At 45.7% G+C, this 23,814-nt stretch overlaps 1 protein-coding gene across 1 annotated transcript in view; it reads right to left on the bottom strand.

Moving 5' to 3' along the window:
- The window catches only part of KCNU1 (potassium calcium-activated channel subfamily U member 1), a 212,821-nt gene that overhangs the window by 41,046 nt on the left and 147,961 nt on the right, over positions 1 to 23,814 (bottom strand). Inside the window, exon 34 of the mRNA XM_068920533.1 lies at positions 13,502 to 13,675. The gene's annotated coding sequence lies outside the window, so the exon portion shown is untranslated. The remainder of the gene's footprint in view (positions 1 to 13,501; positions 13,676 to 23,814) is intronic.

Raw genomic sequence — 23,814 nt, 5'->3', positions numbered from 1 at the left:
GGGAGTCTCACTTTGCTGCCTGTATTTGAAAACGCTCATTTCCTACATCTCTCGATGAGAGTTCCTATCGACCAGTGACCCCTAAATGCCTATGCTAATCAATAGCCCCCAGTATCTTATTGACACGTCTATTGACAGCTTTCACTGTGCACAGGAGCCAGAGGCGGCAGCCGGCCACAGGCTGGTGAGGGCTGCTTGAAGAACAGGGAAGACGGAGCCAGTATCGACACTGTAAACGGAGACAGTTTACTTAGTGCTCAGGGAAGATGCATCTGTTAAACAACAGGGAAATCTTTTGGCTGCCTTAATAGCAGCTGCCTTATAAAGCAAGGGAAGTTTCCTCTGCATAAAGACAGCACTTCCCCTGTGATAAATACACAGCTACTCCCCAGGCCCTGCACTTGGTGCTTTGCACAGCACCAAGCTCCACGGCACAGGGGAATGGTTGATGGGCAATCTCCTAGCTCTGTATTTGTGGGCCTCTGCAATATGCTCCTGAAAGTAACAATTATTTTAGTCAAGACCTTGCTAATAACCAGCCAAGATTTCTCTCATCCCCTCTCTCCGGTTCCTGTTCACCCTGGCCTAGCCATCTCTCTCTTCGTTCCCAAGTACCTGCAAGTCCTTGATCCTCCACTACTCATGCAGTAAGAAGAGACGTTGCCTGCAAAGGATGAAAGCTCGAGGGTCCAGATTCACACCGTCTCCACTAGACAACTAAGGAGCCCACCTTAGAAGCATCGTTGTCCTGGGCTCCTTCTTTAGTCAGTAGAGAGACGCTGGCCCCCCGGCTAGCGCGCAGCCTTACAGCGGCGTGCGCGTCGCTGTTTCGCGCTGCGGCAGGCTCCCTGCGCTCTCCCTGCCGCCCTGCTCAGTTCGCTTTGCTCACGCGCATCTCCCTGCCTGTGCGGCTCGGAGCTCAGGCCCTAATGAGCCAGCACCAGGTGTGGGAGCGCCACGTGGAGCAGCGCGCAATGTGTTTACAGTAAATCCTCCCGGCACATGCCTTCACAGCCCACCACTCATCCAGGCAAGGAGCAGAGGGGAAAAAAAATGAAAGAATATTGAACTTCTAATGCACTGTAATTACCAAATGATCCTATCTCAGAAGCGATGGGGCCCCATGGGATTTATTGCTGTATTAACAGTGGTTTTCCATTGCATTACTTAATGAATAATGTCTAGGCTAATAGCACACCAAAAAAAAAAAAGAGAACACAACTCCAGTGTAATTATTATTTCTCCTAATGCAGCCACTTCTTACATAAATACCCATCTCTCTTTATTGGGTTGTTTAAAAGTGTTTCCTACTAAATTGCCATTGGGGTGAGGCATATGTTATCATTATTATTTTTATTTTTGCTGTATGAGGATATTTTCCCATTCCCTGATGTTTTTGCACACCCAACTGACCATGCAGTTCCTGCCTGTGCCCCTGGTGCCACCCTCAGCTTTGCTACCTGGGTTCTTGAAAGCTGCAAAGATCTCAGCTGTGCAAACAGCCAAGCCGCTGTTTATTTTGGTAGCCTCACAAAATATTTATGGAGAGTTATTCGAGCAGAAAGGCTGAATGGAGATCATTGCAATGTGTCAAATTAAAGAGTGCTTAATGCCGCCTAATCTCCTGGTAATTACTGTTGTGGCAGCGGATGGCATTAGAGCTGGGTAAGAAAGCTAATGATAGTCAGATAGGAGCCTGGCTGGGTGTCAGTGTGAGGCAGTCGCAGAGCGGGCTTCTGTCATCAGGCAGCTCCAACAAGTGGATCTTTATCCACACACACACACACGAACCCCCTCACCATTTCTTTAGCATCCTCATTCATTAATATGGTTAGTTACTTGTATAACAGCAATATACTGATGCCCCAAATACAGGTCTCATTGTTGGGCACTGTGCATGCCTTCAGAAGGAGACAGTCCATGCCCCAAGGAGCTCACCATCAATTAAAACAAAGCAGACAAGTAAGTTTTATCATCTCCACTGTATAGCGGGGGAATTAAAATACCTAGAGATTAAGAAACCCAGCAAATAATAATAAATGCTACTTGGAACTGCTGATGCTTATCTGAACTTTGCAGAGTTTGTGTCACACTAATTACTGGGGCTGTGCCTGATTAGCTCTGCAGTCGCTTGGGGATTATTGTGCCTATCTGGGCATCTCACACTGAGATCACTGCTGCGGTTTACGAGAGTCAAAAAGGACCACCTGTAGGGGCAAGAGGGAGTTCAGTCCTTATGGCTCGTCTAGTTTTTGTCCTTGATGAGGTTAGCATCAAGAAGGCAAGGAGAGACAACTGTTTTGATGGGTTTCTGAGGTGCCACTGGACCCCTATATTTAGGGACGTATTTAGAAGTACCAAATAGTTGTTACTGGAGACATTTCCAAGTAAACACTGACTTTGCTCCTTATGGTCTCTTTCTCTATTTAATAATAATTCTGGTTTTGCAACAGCAAACCCATTGCCCTGGCAACGGGCTGTGATGTCAGAATAAGCAGGTTCTGGCATCTTTTGGGGGAATGAGCAGCTGATGAACCCTGGAGCAAGACAGACCCCGATTTTGATGCCAAGTACCTAGCACTAGTACTGACAAAAGAGCTTCCTGAGCTCTCAGATACACAGCCCCAGACAAGGCATGCTTTCTGGGTAGAAGAACATGATTCAGCATTTTCCCAGTCTTTACTAGTTCCACAGCACCACAGCAAAGTCCAAGGTAGAGACAGGCTCAGAGCATGCAAAGCAGATCAGTTTTCATTAGTCTTTTTTGTTTGGGTGCATGGCACCAAAGCAATTACTAGTTGCACTGATGAGGCAGACAGGGAGATAGAGATGTGCAATGCCCCATCAATAGAGAGAGACATTTCATGCATTTGGGAGAATCAGCGTGTGAGAATCTGCAAACGGGACATTTCTTGTCTAGCACCCAGAAGCTGCTGTGGAAGGTGCAACAAATGGCAAGTCAGCCCTTGCAAAATCACCACCCTCCTTGCGTGGGGCCCTCTTGCCACTAACCGCACGCTGGAGTCATGGCCCAAGACTGTGACAAGCATTGACCAGCCTGGGATCTCGCTGAGAGCCTTAGCACTGTCCATCTTTCACTGCCCGTAGGACAAGACTTGAGAAGTCACGCAGTTCGTGGTGGAAGGGGAGGGGGATACGGGAAAGGGCTCAGTGAGGGGAGGGAGGATGAACCGGTCTGTTCCAGTTACGAAGCTCAGCAAGCGAGAGGTTCATCATTAACTGTCAAACAGCGGTTTTAATCAGCCCTGCTCCTCGGTGGAAGATAGATTTAATATCAAGGCACATTTTCAGAGCCATTAGTTTAATTATGACAGGTGTCTGCAAACTGGATGGCTCCGCTTTCAAGCTATGAATGACAGCGTTTAATTCTCTGGGCCCACGGGGGCCACTAGGGTACTTTACAAAAATGAGCTTCCATTAAAGCATAAGTGTTTCTTTCTTTCTCCTTCCCTTTTATATATATATATATATTTTTTTTTTTTCCCCCCTCTCCTTTTCCTGCTCTTTCCTCTCTGCATGCATCAAAATGAGAGCTGATCAGAAAATTGCCCCTTTAGTGGAAGGCAAAATAATTTTCCTTGCCCATTAGGGACTTATATTACAGGTTAGGAAGGCTGTGCCCCATGTTCTCTAGCCAGGCAGAAGCCCTGCAATTTGCTGCTTAACTTTACACTATCCATTTGTCTTCAGTGTTTCCTAATAGATACGTAAATAAACAATAACAACAAATAATGGGAAGCTTTAGATGCCTGTAAGGTGCTGCTTACCCCAAGCTGCCTGTAAGGTGCTGCTTACCCCAAGCACGGAGACCAAAACCAGGTTATTCTGAGCCCCTCCCGGTCCACTGGTGGGAGGCTGCCTGGTTTCAGCATCGGGTTTGGGCTCAGCTGTGTGCTGCACATACCCACCCCACCTCTGTACATCAGCACCCGGTTAGATGATGAAGCTGCATGTAGTGCCCATTCTCCTTCAGTGTTCAGCCAAAGCAGGCCTTCCAGACCAGAACACTTGATATGCATCTATGCACCAAAAGAAAATTTTTTTTCCACCCCTTGCTCACTAAGGGGCAGAAGTTTTACATGGTCACGCTTAGGGTAGGGAGGGGTGAACCTACCGGGACTTCTGCACCTGTTGGAAAATTTGAATTAACTTTGATAAAGGAAATGTACAGGTCAGCAGAGCTACAGGTCTCAAAGGTCATTAAGTTTCAAGAAAAGTAACAGAGAGGGAGAAGAAAAACAGGGTATGAACGTCCTGCCAGCAAAAAGGTAATAGTGTGAACCTATGTATTATTAAACACCAAAGACTCAGTATAAACAGAGTCCCAGTCAGGGCACAAGGTTCAGATGAAGCTTATAAGTCATCCAGAAGACCCATATCAACAGGAAAATTCAACAGGAGACAAATTTCTTAATTCTGGTACCCCAAAAACTATTTGTTTTAGACTGGTTTTCCACCCAGAGGAGGCAAGAGTTTCTAATGCCTTGCCTGAGGTTATCTGATGGCTTTGTCTGCCGTGGCCCTTCCACACATGAGCCGCACGTGAGCAGAACTTCATTGCCAGAGGAGCCCAGGACTTTCAAGATCTGCCAGTCAGAAGTGCTCAGCCTCCAAGACATACCCAATATACTGAGCTCATTTTAAGGACTGAGTTACTCCAGCTGGCCCTATTATTTAGCACTCAGCTTTTGGAAGCGCTTCTTAAAAGCGGCACTCCAGGATGGATGTCAGCATTATCCCATTCTGGCATCAGCATAAGGCAGCCAAGGTAGCTCACCAAGCCACATCTCCTGTCCTCAGTTGGGGACTCCAACTGGATGGGCTCATGATGGAAAGGCCTTCCCGGTCCAGCTCAGCTTGTTACTGGGATGGTGGCAGGTGGGGTTACTGGTGCCAAGCAGGGCTTGCTTTTACATTTAAAAATCTGAAGTACTTGGTGATCCTCCACACACTAACGGCATTATATTCCAGCTTACAAAGGAAGAAATGGAGGTGGGAGGGGAACACCCTCCTAGCTCTCAGGGTGACAGCATGGGATGCCTGGCATCCCAGCCCCATCTCCAGCCTGCGTTTTTTCAATACACAGTACAGCTGAGAAGCCTGTACTCTGCTGCCTTGAGTGTTGCCCTGCGCTTCCCCCCCAGTCCTGGCACACTATCAATGCGTGGCTGACAGCACTTGTCAGATGTCCTTTGTGCATTGGCAGAGCTACCCCTTTACACACACTTCTCCAAGGGCTGGATGGACATTTTCTCCCTAGCTGGCTCCCTTCATTCCAATGTGTCCCTCCAGGGGAAATGCCCTTGGACAGCATGCATGGGGATCAAAGGAAGAATGGGAACTTGACTCAGCCTTGTGCACTTCCCAGGGAAGGCCAGGTTGTCCCCAACAGCAGTCTGTACTCCTAGCACTGTGCTGTTATCCTGGCTGTACAGTGACCTCTGCTGCAGAGCAAAGCAGCTACCAGCTACAGACGTGGGAAGCTGAAGTTAACTCTCAGCAGTGGGCAGAGATGGCAAAACCCTGCCAAGCTCAGTCCTTCTGAGCTTGAGTAAAGTCTCAGTGTGTACCTTGCAAAGTGGAAACACTGAAAATAGGCAACAATCCTCCAGAAGGTTTCTGGCAACGCTGATCACTGTTGGAGGGAACTGTTGCACAGCAACAATCGCACTAGCTGAGCTGCTGCAGGTGAAATGGCACATTAAAATAAGGATATTGCTGTTTCCCTGTCCTGTGCGGCAGGAATTTTGTATCTCATGAGTGGAAGGGTGCTACTTGTTTTGCTCAGCTCTCTCCTTGGAGCTATTCTCTGTTCTGCCTCAAGCATAAGTGAAACGAGCACCGACCTGAAGAATACTTTGAAGTAACTAAGGAGCTGCCATAACTTTTGCCCACACTGCAGGTCTGTCTTGTCCTTTAATTTTCTAGCATTCCTCAGAGGTTTTTTTATTTTATTTTTTTTAAAGGCAAGCCAGAAAAGCATTCCCCCAAAACTTCCAGATCTGGCAGAAGAATAGGGAAGAGAAAGCCAGAGAAGGTGCCTTTGGAAGAAGGGAGTAGCTCACATCTTAGACGCTGCCTTGATCTCCCATGATATTCCTCCGGCCTCTTTACTGCATCTCAAGTGCCTGTTGTGACTGCCTGTAATCGCCTGCCTTACCCTCAGGCACTGCTGGGGCAGACCCACTGGTTTATTTTGTGCTGGGAGATCAGCTCCCCGATTCCTGCTGAGGACGACCTCAGAGAGCAGAAAGACATGAAAGGGTGCAATAGGGACAGCTGTGCTCACACCACCTGGAACATGGTACAGATAGCTCGCCCTAAACAAAAAGAAGTCCATCTAGACCAGATTACTTCAGAGTTTTGCCCCGGCACCCCAGCCTTGCCCCACTGGTCACCCATCTGTTAGTATCACAGGCTTCACTACACAGCTCTGCTATGCAACTAGTTCGAAATTTTCCCAGGCAACACTTCTGTAGGAAAGCACCAGTCTGGCACACTGCAGTGCTCCCTGGGACATGCTGGTTTCAGAGAAATGCTGGCAGACCAGCAGGCAGGGATCTAGCAGAGTTTGCCAGCTCTCCAGCACAGCTCAGCCCCAGCATGCCTGTTTCTTACCAAGAGGACAGTGCTAAGAGACAGCCCCAAAGGCCCTCACTTCCAGCCTCTTTATGCAGTGTAGAGTCTCTCAGAATGTTTCTAAAAGGTCAAAAGGAAAAAAAAAAAATCACTTCTACTTTCCAAGTCCAATTTGGAAATCTTTAAGCCTCTAGCCAGCCCTAAATGCTGCTATTTCTTACTCCTAGTTCATGTTGTCGTCCTCTGTTACCTCCACATGTCCATTACCCTTCTGTCATATCTTAGCACAATGTTTAGGGACTGCTGAAGGGTGGTTTGGACATGCCAAACTTCACTTCTGAGACAAAACACCTCAGTTTCAAAGGTGTGGAGACGCCCCATCCTCCTGCTGAGCACGGCTATGGGGCAGCGCAGAGCCAGTGGCCTCCCGTGGAGCCTTAGTGAATGAGTGGGCCTTCCTTTTCCCCATCTGCAGCAATGTGACAGGAGAAGGTTGTAAAAGGATAACTGAATCACTACAACAGTCAGTATTTCAGCCTTTTGGTGACGTAAAACCAAACCCAAGTCCAGAGGGTAACTTCAAACGTGCATTTCCAATCTAGCCCTGGAAGGTTAGGGATGCATCTTCCCTAATCCCACCTCTGCCCATATTAACTTTTGTCAGCTGTAGAAAAGGGTCTGAAAAGTTCATCCTCTTGGCCCACGCTAAGATGGATCACATCACACAAGCAGCAATGTTGGCAGGTAAGGTTTGATTCAGGAAGCTTGTGACAACCTAGAACTCGCTAGGACTGAATCCCAGTTCCACCTACTGCTTGAAGCACAAGGGATCTTAGATATTCCCCCGGCGCAAGTCAGCACAGGTTCAGGTAGAGCCAACTGAGCTATGCTGATTTATGCTAGCTCAGTATCTAGCAAGAACTCCTGGAGACCTGCCTTGAGCCCTGACAGAAGGCTGAAGTCTTTGGGGACATTCCTTTTGCATCCTTTTCTACAAGGAACTTGTTTAAGTGATGTTGCCAAACTCCAAATTTCATGCATACGAAACAGGTCTATAAGGGTACTGGCATGCAATACCTGAAGAGGCTTATGGACTTCTAGAGGGATTTTTAAAAAGCATGTAGGTGATGGAGACACCTGGCACAAGCTGTTTTTAAATGGGAGTCAGGTGCATAATATGGTTAGGAATTTTTGCATATCCCTCTAGCATCTAAGCATTTCTTAAGTCCTAAACTACTTTGTAAATATGGCCTGCGAGTGCTAAGCTCCAGAAAGCCACTGGGATTTCATGGGAAAGACACATATTTCCAAGATCTGTGACCAGAGTTAACAGGAAAGTTGATTCAATTTCTGCATGACTTCCCAGTTCCTTTAAACGAGATGAACAATTTAAGTGTGTTTCTCAAGAACACAGTCCCTGTTCCCCCTCCCCACACTTTTTTATCCTATTTGGAAGTCCCTCCACCTTTGTTCCACCCCAGAAGGGGTCTGGCAGGTTCTAGCACAGGAGGAATCTGGGAGAAACAGCAGAAGTTATTTAAGTCCAAACACATAAAATTATACATATTCAAAACAAAGAGCATGGGAACTTGGCAGAAGGAGAGGGTGTCTAAGTTACCAAAGCAACTATAACTCAAGAGCTGACAAATGATGTGGGTTTGAAATGACTGTTTATTCTGGTATTTAATAATACAAATCCAGAGTGTGGAAACTACTACACAGCTACATCACATTGTCTTTAGTGCCTCCAAGTCACTGAGGGCTATAAGGACCAGGCACTGTTGTGGTTTATATAATTTAATGCCTTTCTTACATTGTTACACTGCAGAAAAATGCACCATCGGGAAGGAAAGGGATTCCCGTGCTAGAGTTGAAGCTAGCACTGTTTCTGAAGCTTTGGAGCTCAGAGAGGCATTGAACAGCATACGCAGAATTAGGTCAGAGAAAATCTACCAGTTCCAAATCAATCTTTCTATCTCCACGTTGAAAGTTACATCTCCAAAACCTTTCAGCTTTGTAATAAATCTGACTCAAGGTAGAAGTACTGAGTATTTTCCTCACCATGTGGTGGCATCTGAACAGTAACCTAGCTGTGCAGACTCGCAGACGGAGCATGGAGTTGGCTTTTGATAGAGGACAGGATGCTCTGTTATGCAAGTTCCTTACTTCACCCCTCTCTGAGGGAAATATAGCAGCGATACTGACCTTCCACTGCAAAAAGCCTAAAAATTGATGGCCAAAAATCCAGCCGAAGAGTTGATTTATTATCATGGTAATAAGCCTGAGTTGGGGAGTTTGGGCCCAGATTCAGTCTAGTTTTTGTTTCTGTTTATTGGTCCTTAATGGCTCTGTGAAAATTATAGGGAGTAGCACCTCACTGAATGAGCAACAGTTTGTTTAGACTCCTCCCAGGACGTTAGATGCAATGCACTACTCAGTTTTTTTGAATTTTCTTTTGACACACAGGATGTACTGGTGGCCTTAGGGAAAGTTTATACCCATGAAGGATTCTGGCCTAATTTTTTTTTTTTTTTTAAACGACTAAAGAGTGGTGGTGTAGGGTCAAATCATCATTTGAATTTCAGGTTTTTATTGCAATTTCAGCTACCTCACAACATGCGAAGGAGAGAACATTCTCTAGCTCTAGATCTGGGCACAGACGTTATTTCAAGTTACCTGGGATTAGCCAAATGTAAAACAACAGCCTAGGTTTATGCTTTGTGGGCCAGTGTCTGCTTTTTTCTGCATGCTCAGTAAGCTTTTTGTATTTTATCTTAAATGCAACGCAAGCTTTAGAAGAGTATATTTCTGTTTTTCTAGTGAGTACTGTTGAAATGACTAATTGGTACAGGGATTGACCTCTTAGTTTAATAAAACAACCTCAAATGACTGTAGAATGGAACCAATTGTTTTAGAAGTGTAATAATGGGGGACAGGGTTTTTACGACTCTCCATGACCTTTAAGAGGAAGCTCAAAAAATAGCTGGACAAAGCAAATACAGAAGGATTCCTAGGAAAAAACTGTGTACAGTGGATGTCCTATGAGATGGATTTTTTAAAACTCAGTCGATATTCTCATGTCCACTACATATGAAACATCCCAGCAGGGGCGGATAGGGGCTAGCCACTTAAAAAGAAAATGCGTTTACTGGTTGCTGAAGGCTAAGAATGGAAACTTCAGTTTAACTAAAGTAAATATACAATAGACAATGCCCAAATCAATATGGTTTGACTTTGTTTTGGAGAAGAAATGATGGATTAAACTTCCTTTGCTTAAACCATCCTCAAGCCATCTAATACTGTCAGGGAGTGTGCAGATTATTACCAGTCACAATTAAGATTTTAGCACCCGGCACAGTAGGAAATAGAGTCAAATAGACAAACAATCCTTATTCAGCACTAACCCCCCCACTGGGTTAGTTTGTGGATAGTCACAAATGGGGGTAGTCAGAACTGACATTTAAAGCAGGACGCAAAAGGCTAGCAAACAGCAAGACGTGCAGAAATCTTTCGCGCCCAGTAGCTCCAACAGTGCACACCAAATCTGAACGGTTTTTTTAGGCATCCAGACTGCAGCTATCACTAAAAGCTGAAGAGTTACAAATGCCTGAACTGGCTCAGCAAAGAATACCTTGACATGTTCTGCCTGAAGTCTTGTGGTCACAGCAGGGTGCTGCTTTTTTGACAAGGGCCCCTGTATCTAGGGAAGGCAAGCCACCACCCCTGATCCTACAAGTTGCCTACCAACATTTTCTGATGGCCAGGAGCCACAAGACACATACTACCTACCTCAGAAAGTCTGCTGCCCTCCACAAACATAGGCCCAGACCAGGAACTGCATGTAGCTCACCCAAAATCTATGGTAATAAATAACACAGAACACTAATGCTCCTAGCAAGTGATGAAATCATTGAATTTATAGCCCTTCACATCAAGGGCTGGCAACAGACAAACGTCCCTCATCTATCAGAACTTTTCTTGTGTGAAAAGTCTGAGTGAACGTGTCACTGAATCCCTGGACTCTAGAGCTGCTTCCCTTCTAACACTGCTGAGTATGTAGATGGCATTTAAAGGTGCCTGCGGGTGAGACTCCACTGTCCCCAAAGCCAGGCCAACAGAAAGAATATCCTCACTGTGCTGCAATGCACTGGGCTCAGCCCTGACAGAGGGAGGCCAAGAATCACAGTCTGTTCCTCCCCAGAAGTGCAGCAGCAACTGCTGACATTTACAACTGCCCGAGAGGCACTGGAGATTCAGTAACAGGGCTCTCAAGTCCTTAGACACCAGAGTAAGCATGTGGTACCTGGAGGGCTTCAGAGAACAAGCCAAAGGGAAAGCACAGCCCTATGGCCGCATGATGGTGGCATGGGAACATCATCCAGCCTTTATCTTGCATCAGCCATCTCAGCACAAACTCTCTGGCTCCCAAGGGCTGTTAGCACAAAGTAAAGCCACAGCCCAGGTTTGGGCTCAGCGCAAGTATTCACTGCTTAGAGCTCCCATTACTGCACCTCTGAAATCGTACACGCTTTGTGCAAGAGGCCCATCTCTCGCACACATGTCCTGCTCTGGAAGATCTGGAGAGTCACGATGCCTGGCACAGTGGAGTGTTTCTCAGCCCCTTGTGTCAGATACAGCTAACCATCCTGGCAACAAACCGCGCACAGCACGTGGGCTCCCAAAACCAGGAGGAGTCCGGGCTCAGCAGCATAACCCCGAGGTGCATGCCGCTCCTGGGCTGCGGCACCGTACTCCAGGCTAACCCGCAAATGTGATCTTACATGGCACTCATAGGGCTGCTGAGGTGCTGGAGAGCATCTCAATCATGGCCAGAACATGAAGCCACATGAAGCAATAAGGAAAAGGCTAAGAGCTCTGCCCCCATCATCCTATCAACCCCTCTCCCAAACACCCCCGGTGAACACAAGGCATGAGACAAGGCAGCACAGAGAGTAGGAATCAGCACCAGAGATGTTCGGGTGAAATTCTGGCTGCCCGGAAGCTAAGAGAATTTTTGCCATTGGCTGCTGTTACGCTGTCTGCCACCGATTTCCTCTCAGTTTGGAAAAAAAAAAGCTGGAAGTCAGAAGGCCCATAGTATCTATACACCACCATTCAGAGCTCATGGGGCTCAAATAAGACTTAGTGGAGAGCTAGCTACTCTAGAATAAACTCACTTGTACTTCCTTTCAGAGTCCCATCCATTTTGCAATAGGTGTAAGCTCCATTCAACTCTTACTAACATCAAGTGAAGTTAACACAAGCTCAGGCACCATGCAAGTTGTACTTGAGCCTGACAGAAACAATAAGAAGATCCATAAACCTTGTGTTTGTTTTTGATACAGAGATGAATTTTACTCATGGCAAAGATTTCAAGCTGTATGATGGCCAGCTGGACACTTATTGCCACAAGTAAACAAAAGTAAAGAAAACAAAGCAAAAATGGTTCCCATGTTGCAAAAACAGTAATAGCCACCCAGTGTAGAAACCACTAAATGCTATTGTGGAGAGTCACTGGAAGAACAATTCAGTGTGGTTCTGCCTTCCCTTCGCTCACCTTAAATACTACGAAGAATCAAGCAAGGAGTAATGGTTTTGGACTGTAATCTACCCAACCTTCAAACATATTACCAAAAGAAAAAAGGAAGGGGGGTCAGGAGGGAAGAAAACCAGCGTTAACTTCTCTGCATTATCACCGCAGACAGAGAAGATCTCAGTTCCCAGGACTGGGAGATGCTCCAAGCTCGGAAAGCTGTTTAGTCTACGCAAAGGAATATACTTAAAACATTTAGACCACAAACAGGAATATACCTGAACATTTTTGAGTTGGATTTCCTGAGGCAGTAGCCCTTCTTCCCTTTATCTTCTCCATAGAGAAAAGCATAGCAAAACTACACAAGTTATCAATTGAACCATGAAAAAAAATTCCAGGATAACGCAAGGATTACAGCAGATACTACGAAGTGAAACAGCACTGCAGTCATACAATTGCGAAGAGACCAAGGAGACAAGGAATTAGTAGTGATGGGATGTAGGTGAGCAGCCAGGGTGGTGTTAATCCTTGAGCAACTGCCCACCTGAAACCCCGGGCATCGCCCTGGAAGGGGCTTAAACAGCCTAGAAGTTCCAAGCTAGGAGGGTAGTTCTTTCTCAGCTCTTTATGCTGTCAGTGATGGGAGAGGAACTCTTCCTGTAGGTGATGTAATGCAGCAGCAGAGGTCCTTGGAGGACCCTCTCTCCCCACCAGACTGCAGAGGGAGCCTGGGGAGCATTAGGCATGTGCAATAGTCTCTGCAGCCTCCAGGCTCTTCTGTACTGATAAAATTCATCGTATCTGTAGCCAGGTATCTACACCACTGACACCTTCAATGCCCTCAGGTTTTAAGAAACCCAGCCAACCAAAACACAAAAAGACCCAGACACACAACTGAATACTGTAACAGAAAAGAGGCTGGTGGAGGAAAGCTTGAAAATCCCTAAAGGCTTCAAACAAATAGAACCCCATATTTACTGTTTGTTTCAGTTTGTTTGTTTTTTTAAAGTATCTCATATTATTTTAGCCAAAACACATGATTCTTAAGAAGGCTGACTCAGGGCCTTTAATGCTTGGGACTAGCAACACTCTACGTGCACAAATGCTTTTCAGAGGTTTCTGATCACCTGCAACTCACACTGGTAGCTAGCACTTATAAACAGCAAGCCTGTAATTTCATATGCAGTTGCTATTTTACTTCCTACTTTCTGTTCTGACCTTGATATTTTTGTGGTTACAGATAGATGCAGCAAACAGAAAAAAACTTCACTTTGCTCCCATGCAAAGCTGTTTCATCTTAGAAAAGGTGGTAAATGTTTATGCCTGGTGGCAAATGCACTACCCATAATTTCAAGTTAGAAGTATTACCTGTGGCAAACCAGATTCTGCAGCAGCACAGGGACACGTTCCTTGGAGAAACCAGTAAGAATTTTCTTAAAGTCAAGCTTTGACTTCAGGAGGGATGATACCAGATTTTACAGGCTGGTAAGCGGTCACCTTGTTGCTATTCACAGCAATAGAAGCTTGTTCATTTGTCGTTCACTGTAGTCAAAAAAGGAAAAGGGAGGGAAAAAAAACCCAGCAAAAATCAGCTCTCTAGAAAGAAAGCTGCAATATATAGGTTACAGTTTCCTTCTGAAACAAACCCTCTCACAGTATGATTTCATAGGCCATGCTAATTATTTTTAGGGCAAGCATAATAAAACCCAGGTGATTTGCCTTCAGCAATTTCTCCTTATCTTCACACAGCTCTGGATCATTTACCCACATGGCAAGCAATTACAATGAGCCCTGCAGTTCTTAACAGACATCTTTTGTCGAAACCCGGCAAGAGTACACAAAGGTTAATATGCTTTTGCACTACAAAAATCTGGGCATTGTCTTGTGTATTGTAAGACGTGCTTGTGACATGCTGAATTCAGCTGATTTACAAGATCAGCAAAACAGAAGGTTTTCCCACTGGGAGCCTTTTTCTAACTATTTCCTCATCAGGATGTTGGCTTGCGAGAGTCTCTGATTTGCCATGCTTCTGCTAGGAACGCAGACCAGCGTTTCTAGCCAGGCATACATCTCTCTCCCTCGTCCTCTCTCTCACACATGCAGACAAACACGCTCCTTAGTGCTCCGCGCTGGATTCCAGCCAGGCTGCCATTTGCCTTGCCTCATTTGGAGAGTTAAATTCCTAATTCAGCGGTGACGATAACACACAAAAACAAAATCTCCCCACACCGCTGCTCTTCATTTCTCACTTCCTATACATAATGAGAGACATTCATTCCAGCCTGTTTGGGATACGCTGGGGCTGACAATCTCACTGCACTGCTGAGAACCACCCCCGGCTTCGGAGGGTATGACGCACACAAGATGAGCGGGTAAGGACGTATCAGGCTTGCCTGACTGCTCTGAACTTGAGAGGGGCCTTGCCCAGGCTGGGACATCTAAAATCCCTGACATATTGCTGTACGGGAAGAGGAGGTTGTAACAAGAGGGTCTCGAGGCCTGCGAAGCTCGGAAGGCAACCCGATTGACTGCTCTCCCCCTTTTGCTCTTTCCTTTGTTCCAAAATACACAGTGCATGTTCCAAGGCTCATCTTATCTCCCAGTCGATAATGGATAGTGAAAGGTGAGTGGGACACCCTGGGAGGGGGGAACATGGGAAGAGGAGGGGAGAAGCTCATTTATTATGCAATGTAGGGCTCTTGTGGCTGCTTTTATTAAATTGCATGCCTGTCTGTGGGGTATTAATTGTGATGTACGTCTAGGCTACCTCTGAGGCGCCTAAAGAGCAGAGACAGAAGATCTTTGCACAGCATTTATTTATATCAAAATAAATATCTATATTGATGAAGTATTGGCCGTCAGGTTACCAATGGAAAATCACTCTTGATGCAATAAAACTCTGCAGCCTGCTCGGCTCTGCTAACAGTAACCTTACCCCAGCATTTAATTAGAATTTCCAGACTGAGAAAACCAAGAGAAAAATCCACTGGCACCATAGGATCCTGCACCACAGGGAGGGTACTTGGTCCCAACACGTTCCTGAACAAGCCATTTACAGGACGAGAAGCCTATTGCGCGGCGTAAAAAAATAATTAAAAAAGCCTTCAGAAGGGCTGGCAGCATAAAAATTTCTGGCTCTGTCGTCTCTGTTTCTGCAAGCAGCAAAAGATCCATAATTCTCACACTTAATGTAATTCCAAGGCATCTAAAGTGATTTACAGTCAGTTTACTCAATACTTTCAGCTTTATTTAATGTAACAGTTATGGCACATAAAAAGTTTATTGAAAATCCTTTGGGAGTATGATTGAGTAAGAAACAGTCATTGCTAATACCATTACAAGAGCTGAAGAGAAGGATCCCAGCATGTTCTCTCAGTGACCTTTATGGCTCTCCGGTCCTGGGTTACACCAGGAAATCCTCCCTCCACCTCGCAGGAGAGCGGTGCCACTCTGACAGGGAAACTCGCCCTTGCCTCCTTCCCTCGGGGAGAGCCAACAGCTTGGGAGGCGTTTAGACGCTACACAGAGCTTTGGGTATGGTGTGCCTCGCCAGCAAGTTGGGGAAGAAAAAAGAAGTTCTGGGAAGTTGTGGAAGGGAGGGATTTCCCTCCTGCCAAACTTACTCATTTATATAGTTATTTATTTTCATATTTGCCATTTGCAAGCAGAGCTGAAGCTCTCCTCTAAAGGGCAGAGAGCTGTTTTGGGTGGGTCAGGAATGAGAAAAGGGTTGCAATAGAGTGAAATAGGATGGATCCTTCCCAGCTCAGCTCCCTGTGAGGCCATTAACTCTTTCAGCATCACCAACCTGTTGAGCTTTTTCCCCAAATGTGAAATTGCAAAAGCTGTTAATTTGCCTTAGCAATTAACAAACATTACTTTTATTATCATTATAGCAATAACTATAATTTAATAATAGCCAGCACTACAAGTGATAACTTCCACAGCGGTGAGCATATCTCAGCACCAATTTTTGTCGAATACTCTTGCAGTGTTGGCAGCCCAACAAGGTTGCTTGAAAGAGAAGATTCACATTTATCTCAAAAGGCTTGGAGACAAGCCGAATAATTATTACTGCCTCTCTGGTAGCATCTAGAAGCTCCCATCACAGACCAAACCCACACTGTCCATACTGCATAAATATAAAATACCACAGTTCTTCCTGCGGGCACTGGAGCGAGCACTCACTTTCTACATCCCTGACATCCCTTGTGCCAGGGCTGAACATAGGCTTCAGAGGAAGACTTTACCATGGGTAGCGCCTAGCTCCATGGGCAGTCTCAGATGCCTAAGAAGGGATGGGCAGAAAGCGTAACCTTTCCTTCCACTGGGAATTTTCCAAGATCCTTTTTCCTTTTCAAACCTATTTTCACATTCAGTCACGCATAGTTTGCAAGCAACCCTTTTTTTCCAGGAATCAGAGGGGAAAGGTGCGTCACGTGGAGATGGGAAGTGCAAGCAAAATCAGTACAAAATTATAAAATAAAAGTACTCTGAATAAATTGGAATAAATAGACAGTGGAAGAAAAACATGTTCCACATGTGCGTGTTCCATAAACAGAAAAAAGGTTAACATTTTTTAGATAAGGCAACTGTGATGGATTGTTTAGCTGTATTTGTCAATCAAATATTAAGACTTGCAGAATTAAAATCAGAGCAGTTCAGAGATGGATTCCAAATTCTCCAAAACATCAGGTTTGGCATTTAGATAGCTCTCAAGCTATCATCTCTAGACAGACAGACAGATAGATGGATGGATGATTTGGAGAAAAAGATGGAGACATTCTTTCAAGACTTCTTTTTTTCCAAAAGATGATTTGCTTGTGCCAAGAATTCAGCCTGGGGAAAAGTCCAAATGTAGCATTTCCTCCAGCTTAAACTGGGGCTTGGCCCAAGCCAAACTTTGGCTCCGAAGACCTGCTCTCAGCAGGGACACGGGGAGCAGGAACCGGTGCCTCCAGCCCACCCGTTCTAGCAGCATGGAGATGTACATTGTCAGAGGGACGGACACCTGCCTTTGCCCCCTAAAACACCATTTACAGGTGCCCAAATGTTAATGCCGAACAGATGGGTGGGAGAAAAGCAGCATTTCATGCTGGAACTGGCAGAGCGGACTCCAACAAGTCCACTATTGTTACACAGAAATTCCTAGAAACAGATGCAGCAAATTCAGCGCTTCGAAGCCAGTTCTGGGCTTTGGGGTCTGCCGGGAGATGACTGTGTAGCTTATGGATTAATGCACTATTATTACATTACTCTTTAAGCTTCAAAGGTCTGCCAGGAAACCTGAGCCCACTATCTATTGAATGACATTTTAAGAACAAATAATGCATTAATATATTTAATTTGAGAATAAACACATACATTATAGGAAGGGATTTTGTCTATGCTGATAAGTCAGCGCCTGACCTTTCCGCTGCAATCCCCGGGCGCGGAGCCGTAGAGGACCTCTTCCGGGAGCCTCTCCCGACCGGCCGGAGGCGGGAGCCTGAGCGCTGCTCCTGCCGGCTCGCAACGGCAGCCGACGGCAGCGCCGTTTGGAAGCTCAGCCGTAATTATCCCTTCGACACTAATCTACAGCTACACTAAATCTTGTTGCCTCAAATTAGTTAATCAATTAAGTGTCAAACCACAAAACGTTCGTGATTGTGGCCTGAATTTATTGTCTTGGCGCAGGCTTCCATCTGCCGCCTCTCTCCTTCCGTTCGGGTTCTGCCTTCGGAGAAATTCGGGGCGGCTGCTTCCCCGGGCCTCGTCGGTGACGGGGGGTCACGAGGCTGCGCCCGGCCACGCTGGGGCCACCAGGCCGCGCGGTGGCTGCGGTGACCGGGGGGCAGGCTGCCCCAGGCCGCCGCGGGTGGCAGCAGGGGCCGGAGGGCCCCAGCGGGCCGAAGCGGAGAAGGGAAAACGGAAACGGCGCCTGGCCCACGGAGCCGGCGCGCCGTCCCGGCCTCGGAAAGGGGGCAGCGGGTCCGGCCCGGGGGCAGCCGCCCGCGGCGCGGCCGAGGTAGCAGGTCAGTGAGCGGGAAGGGGGCTGGCGCGGCGCGCTCGTCGTGATTACAGCAAGCTGATCGGTTGTGCTGGAATTGTTTTTGGCTTCAGAGGTTTTTTTTTTTTTTTTTTTTTAGAATTTCAATGAAAAGATAAAACTGATAACTGATAACTGAAACATTTAGCTTTTTCAAAATGCATGTAAAAATATTCAGCTTTGGAAAACATTTTTGGTCAAAAAATAAAATAGTCTGTTTTCTTGGAACCCATTTCAGAAACTAAATGCCAGGCTTTTAAGTGTGTATTTGAAAGAGAAAGGGTTTTTTTTTTTTTTGAAAAAAAAAATAGTTCTAGTTTCGTTTGTTATTATTGAAAAAATCATAAAAATGACTTTTCAGTTCTCAGTGAAAAGCTATTTTCCATGTAAATTATGTTTAGAAGAAAAATATTCACCCAGTTCTAGTCCCCAGGGCTAATGTCTGCCAGAACTGGGGGGCCAGGGGTCATCTTCTCTCCATTTACCGCTCCTTCCGCAGGGCCAGAGCAAACCGGGAAAGAGATGAGTATTCAATTCTCAGGGTCCCCAAGTGAGATGACTGATGCTGGGCCACTTATAGCCACACTGGGAGCAAGTGTAAGCGTCCTGCTCCTCGGCGCTGTCATTGTCCTACTTCTGACGATCAGTTAAAAATGTAAATACAAAGGCTAGACTTTGGAAAAGCTACTACAGGACGATGGGGGAAAAATTGCAAAAGCAAGGTTTATTGATCCCCAGTCGAGATTGATGGCACAATAAGAGCAGGAGGCGAAGAGTGATTTTGCTTTTGAAAACGTTGATGAATAAGCACTCAGGGGCAACAAATAGCTGGACTCACCGAATGATGGACGGCAGCAGGCGAACAAGATGCATTTTTATAAATGGGTGAAAGGAGAGGAGGACTTATTAAAAAAAATGAATGACCACATGTGGCAGGGATATGCCACTGGGGAGAAGCCAGCCATTGATTTATGTGCACTACTGGCATTTGAAAATTCAATAATAACATTGACAAATGAGAGGCAAAGCTGGCCAGAGGACAGCACAGAACTTGGAGTGGAGAAAGAAAATGCCAAGGTCAGGATGAAGGAACAGAAAAACATGCTTATGTTGGAAAGGCTTTGAGTTAACTCATCTATATAAAGACATTAAGAAAAATCACTCCGGGTTCAGAGCTCACTGTCCCGACTCAGTGGCATGAACTGGGGAGAAGTAAATGGAAGAGTGCGGCATCCAGTAGACTGCTCTGTGGGGATGATAGCTACTTCCTTACACTGGGTGCAGGTATCATTTAATATTCTCCTCCTGCTTCTGATAAGCTCTTGCCTCAAGCTGCCTGGCACCTTGATAATTAAATACCCCTGCAACTTCTAAGAACTGTTGGCACAGCACCCTGATGCATGAGCATTGCACTGCTAAACCCAAGCCTCTCGTTTTACACGCTCTCAGGTTTGCCCTTTGCATTGCTAACCACGACTATTAGAGAAGCACAGAGGAGGCTCTGCCGAGTCAGAGCCCCGTTTCACGCTTAGCTGAGGGCACCCCAGCCCCAGCAACACACGCTGCAGCAAAATGACAAGGTGCAGTCAGTGAGGGGAAAAAACAGATGAGAGTGGGGGGAAGGATGGGGACACAAACTGGGTGCAGTGACCACAGAAGACGGGGAACTGCCGGCTCTGATCTGTGGTTGCCAGCTGTTGGCAGTGAGTGGCCAAATGGCTTGCAGAAAGGGCATCTTCAGCAGAGACCATCACTTCAAAGTGTTTGGTAGAGTCCAATTAGAGAGGGGTACACAGGGAGAAGGGAAAAGAAACAAAGTGCAGCCCAGTCAGAGAGGAGGGCTGCTGGAGATGCTTTTCTAACAGGCTAGATTAGAGATGGTCAGTAAACTAGAGGGATATGCTGAGCTGCCAGCATTTCTGAGCAGGGCAAGTCTTACCAGGACCCTGAAGTGGAACATGTTTGTCTTTTCTTTCACCTGTTCAGGAGAGCATAGTAGGAAGGCCCTGTTGCAACAACCCTTCCTGACCACAGAGACCTGGTTCTTACAGGCCTACGTGAAAAAAACAGTAACTGAACTCATCAAAGCCATCTCTGGCTACCATCTGAATAACATCCTGTCCTCACCAGCTTGCAGAATGTAGCGTGGCACATAATGTTACCTTAACATCTGATCTACTTAATAAGCTCGCTATTTTTTTTTTTTTTTTTTTGCTCCTTGTCTGCTGGCTCTGCTGCAAATGGCAGTAAAAGAGTATGATCGGCAGGAGCGACTGCAAGGGGAACAGCAGTGAGAACGTGGCAGAAACGTACTTTGTTCTTTCGCACCATTTCTGGTCTCCCTCTGGGCTTGTATTCATCTAGGAAGATGTCTTTTCTAAATGCTGGAAGGTCAGAGGTGTGGCTGGAACATAATTCTGCGCATCGGTGTGCTTGGCTCAGTAGAAGGAGCATTTGTGCAGTGGGGGAGAGATTTTTCTGCAAGGACTAAGGCCCTGACCAGAGCTCATTGAAGCCAATGGAAAGGATTCCAGGAGTCAGTGCTTTTATCACGGGGAAACCACTGAGTTTCGTTCTCTGTGGTTTTGAATACTTGGAGGGAGGGGTTCAGATCTTGTCTTGGGGCTCAGCATAAAGGGACTTTCCTGTTGAATGAAGGAAGCAAAGGCCTTAATCAAAGCATGTAGCAGTGTGCAATACTAGGGTAGCATTCACCCCGATAAGAGACTGGCTTGAAGATTTCAAGCTCTCAAAATAGGACCTTAGGCCGTATATGTTTTTCTTCTGGCCTTTTTGCAAAGGGATTAATTTCAGCCGCCAGGAAAGCAGCTGAATCTCCTGCTTGTGTTGCTTTATTGCTCAGTTTTGCAGCCTGGTAAATCTCACTGCCAGAGCCAGCTTTAGTTTTAAATATCCTCTAATATCATGTCATTGAATAGCTGAGGTGTAGCACTGGCCCGTATATTTTAAGATGTGTCCCTAAACAAGTTCCAAGCCAACTAATCCTTCAATTCCAGAGAAAGTCATCCCCTGAATCCACCCTCCTCAAGCCAGAGCAAGCTTTGGCCAGGCGGCAGTGAGGAGATTCCTAAATACGAGGCCAAAATGCTTAGTTATATATGAGGTGAATATAGAACAAACCTCATTCTTTTGTGCTACCCCAGCAAAAGTATCAATAAAAGGATTGTACATAATCTCATTAAAATTTACATTGCTGAGAACGGAGTTTGTATTTCTCTTATATGTTCTCTATATTTAGATTCCACGTTCCTGTTACCACTCAGCTCCTCTATATCCAGAATTAGTAACTCGGCACATTATTTGCCTTTACCAAAAATCTGAGGTGCACGTGCACGCACATACACACACACACATACACACACACACACACACACACACACACACACGTGCACAAACACACATACATTATTTGCTCCATATGTAAAAGCTCTGAAAACAAAAAATATCACTTTGCATTTCCTTAATCTGAGCATCTCAAAGCAGTTCACACACCCTTCTACAGGTGGGTAAAGTGAAGTATGGGGAATTTACTAGATTCACCTAAGGTTTTACAGTGATTCTGTGGATGAAAACAGGCTGAAACTCTGTTGCAGAGGGATGGTTAGACCCTCCTCCACGTAATGGCCGTGAACAGAACTGCGCGTCTCCCTGCAGATGTAGCTTTACTCCTGCTGAAATGCCCACAGTAAAAGCTTTATACAAATAATTAAGGTTGGCAAGGGTGTTTAACTCTCCTTGTTGAAAAAATCTTCAGCTAAGGTTTGACACAGCCCAAATAATTAAAAAAAAAAAAAGTTGAAAAGTAGAATAAATCTCTGAAAGCCCACCACTTTGTCTATCCCTGTAATGTTATGCTGATAGCTCTCTCTGTCAGCAACAGGGTTTTGCAATCGAATTTGAAACAGTACAGCTGAGGACAGCGTTAATTAAAAGTTTGGAGCCAGTACTGCAAAAAAACTAGAGGTCCAATCCACAGCTGGCGTAAACTGGTGTAGCTCTGTTGCTGTGAGGCTTGTGAACAACTACTGACGATCTGGCTTGTGGTATCTTACCTCCCCTCTCCCCCCCCCCCCCCCAAGGGTTGGAGCAGCTCCTGAGAATCACTCTAGAGCCCATTAGAACAAAAGTAAGATACCTCCAATCATTATTACTCATGTTTATGGCCACGTTGTTCACAAATGGGTGAATTTAGCTGTCAAAGGTATAGAACAGAAAAATATAATCAAAGCATCAGCCATCTGCGCCCCGGAAAATGTTTTTATTTTCATTGGTTGTTTATGGAGAGGAGGTCTCAGCTCCTTTGTTCCACATCATATTAGTTACTGCACGGGAAATGAGTGTTTTTCACTTCTCCATTTATAAGGCTCTTGCATCCTCAGTCTTGTGCATGTTCTCCCTCTCCCTATATGTATTTTTAGTCCGTATGTCTTGGATTGATGCATGAAAATGTGTTTTACTGGTTCTGTCTTTCTAATAGTTTTTCATTGCAAAGGAGATCCGATGTTTGTTATTTACTCTGTTTTCTTCCAGTGCCATTATTGCAAGCGCTTGGTTCAATCAATCCAATTGCCTAACAGTTTTAAGGTTGCCTGACCTATTTGAGTGTGAAGGAAATGGGAGCAGGGAGAGCTTTGAAAGCCTGCCTAATTTTATCGCAGACATGTTTGTAGAAGGCCAGTTCTCGGGAAGTTCACAAAATTATTTATGCCGTGGGTCAGATTCTCAGCTAGAATCAATTGGCCTCACTCCACTGAGTGATATACAGAGACGCTGTAGCATGCACTAGCTGAAGATGTGGCCTTGTAGGTTAAGATTTACCCTGGACAAGGGCCGAGATTTTCAGAAGTGTTTTGTGACTGGAAGGAGAAATCCACTCTGTCTGACTTGAGGCATCTTAGCAACACACAGTTTTCCCGTAGTGTTTAATGACTCTTCTCAGAAACTCAGGCCATTTTAGGACCTCTCTCGAGACGAGTACCCAAAACCAGTAGCCACTTAGGAAAGCCTTGGCTAAAAGGCATCAAGAATGAGGCACAGTTGTCACAATTATGAGCTCCAATCCATCAGATCACGTAAACCCATATTTAGCTCTAAGTGGATAAATAATCCCTTTGAAAGCCACTCGCACTGAAAGGTTTTCTAGATCTGGCACCGTGTTTTGGGTGAGCTCTACATTTCTGCTCTTTCAAAACCCCTGAAAGAAAGTGCAAAAGGAAGTTAAAATACTAGTGACTGCCTCCACTTTCATCCCTGGCCTAGTCTCAAATTCTCTAACCTTACCTGGGAAAGTGCTGTAAACAGAGGGAGTGTAAATCTGCTGAGGTTACTTCGGCACAGGAATACACGGTGCGTAAGGGAGGCCTCATTTGAAATGTGGTGTACCATCGTGGGCCCTGGAAAAGGGAAGTAAAAGGCATTCGAGGACCAAAGAGTTGAGTGATGGAGCCAAAGTTGCTCTCTGTATCTGCACAGAATGACAACGCCCTTGAGATACTGTACACAAGTTTTAGAGGGGACACGTTCATGTGCTCTTGTGACTCAGCACAAGGGAGTGTCAAATCCCCCAATTCCAGATGGTAAGTTGCCCTGGGGTTTGCAAAAATGTATGATAGGAATTTACATGCAGCCCATG

This window comes from Struthio camelus, chromosome 27 (assembly GCF_040807025.1).
Source record: "Struthio camelus isolate bStrCam1 chromosome 27, bStrCam1.hap1, whole genome shotgun sequence".
NCBI lineage: Eukaryota > Metazoa > Chordata > Aves > Struthioniformes > Struthionidae > Struthio > Struthio camelus.
This window is presented reverse-complemented; position numbering and strand designations above follow the sequence as displayed.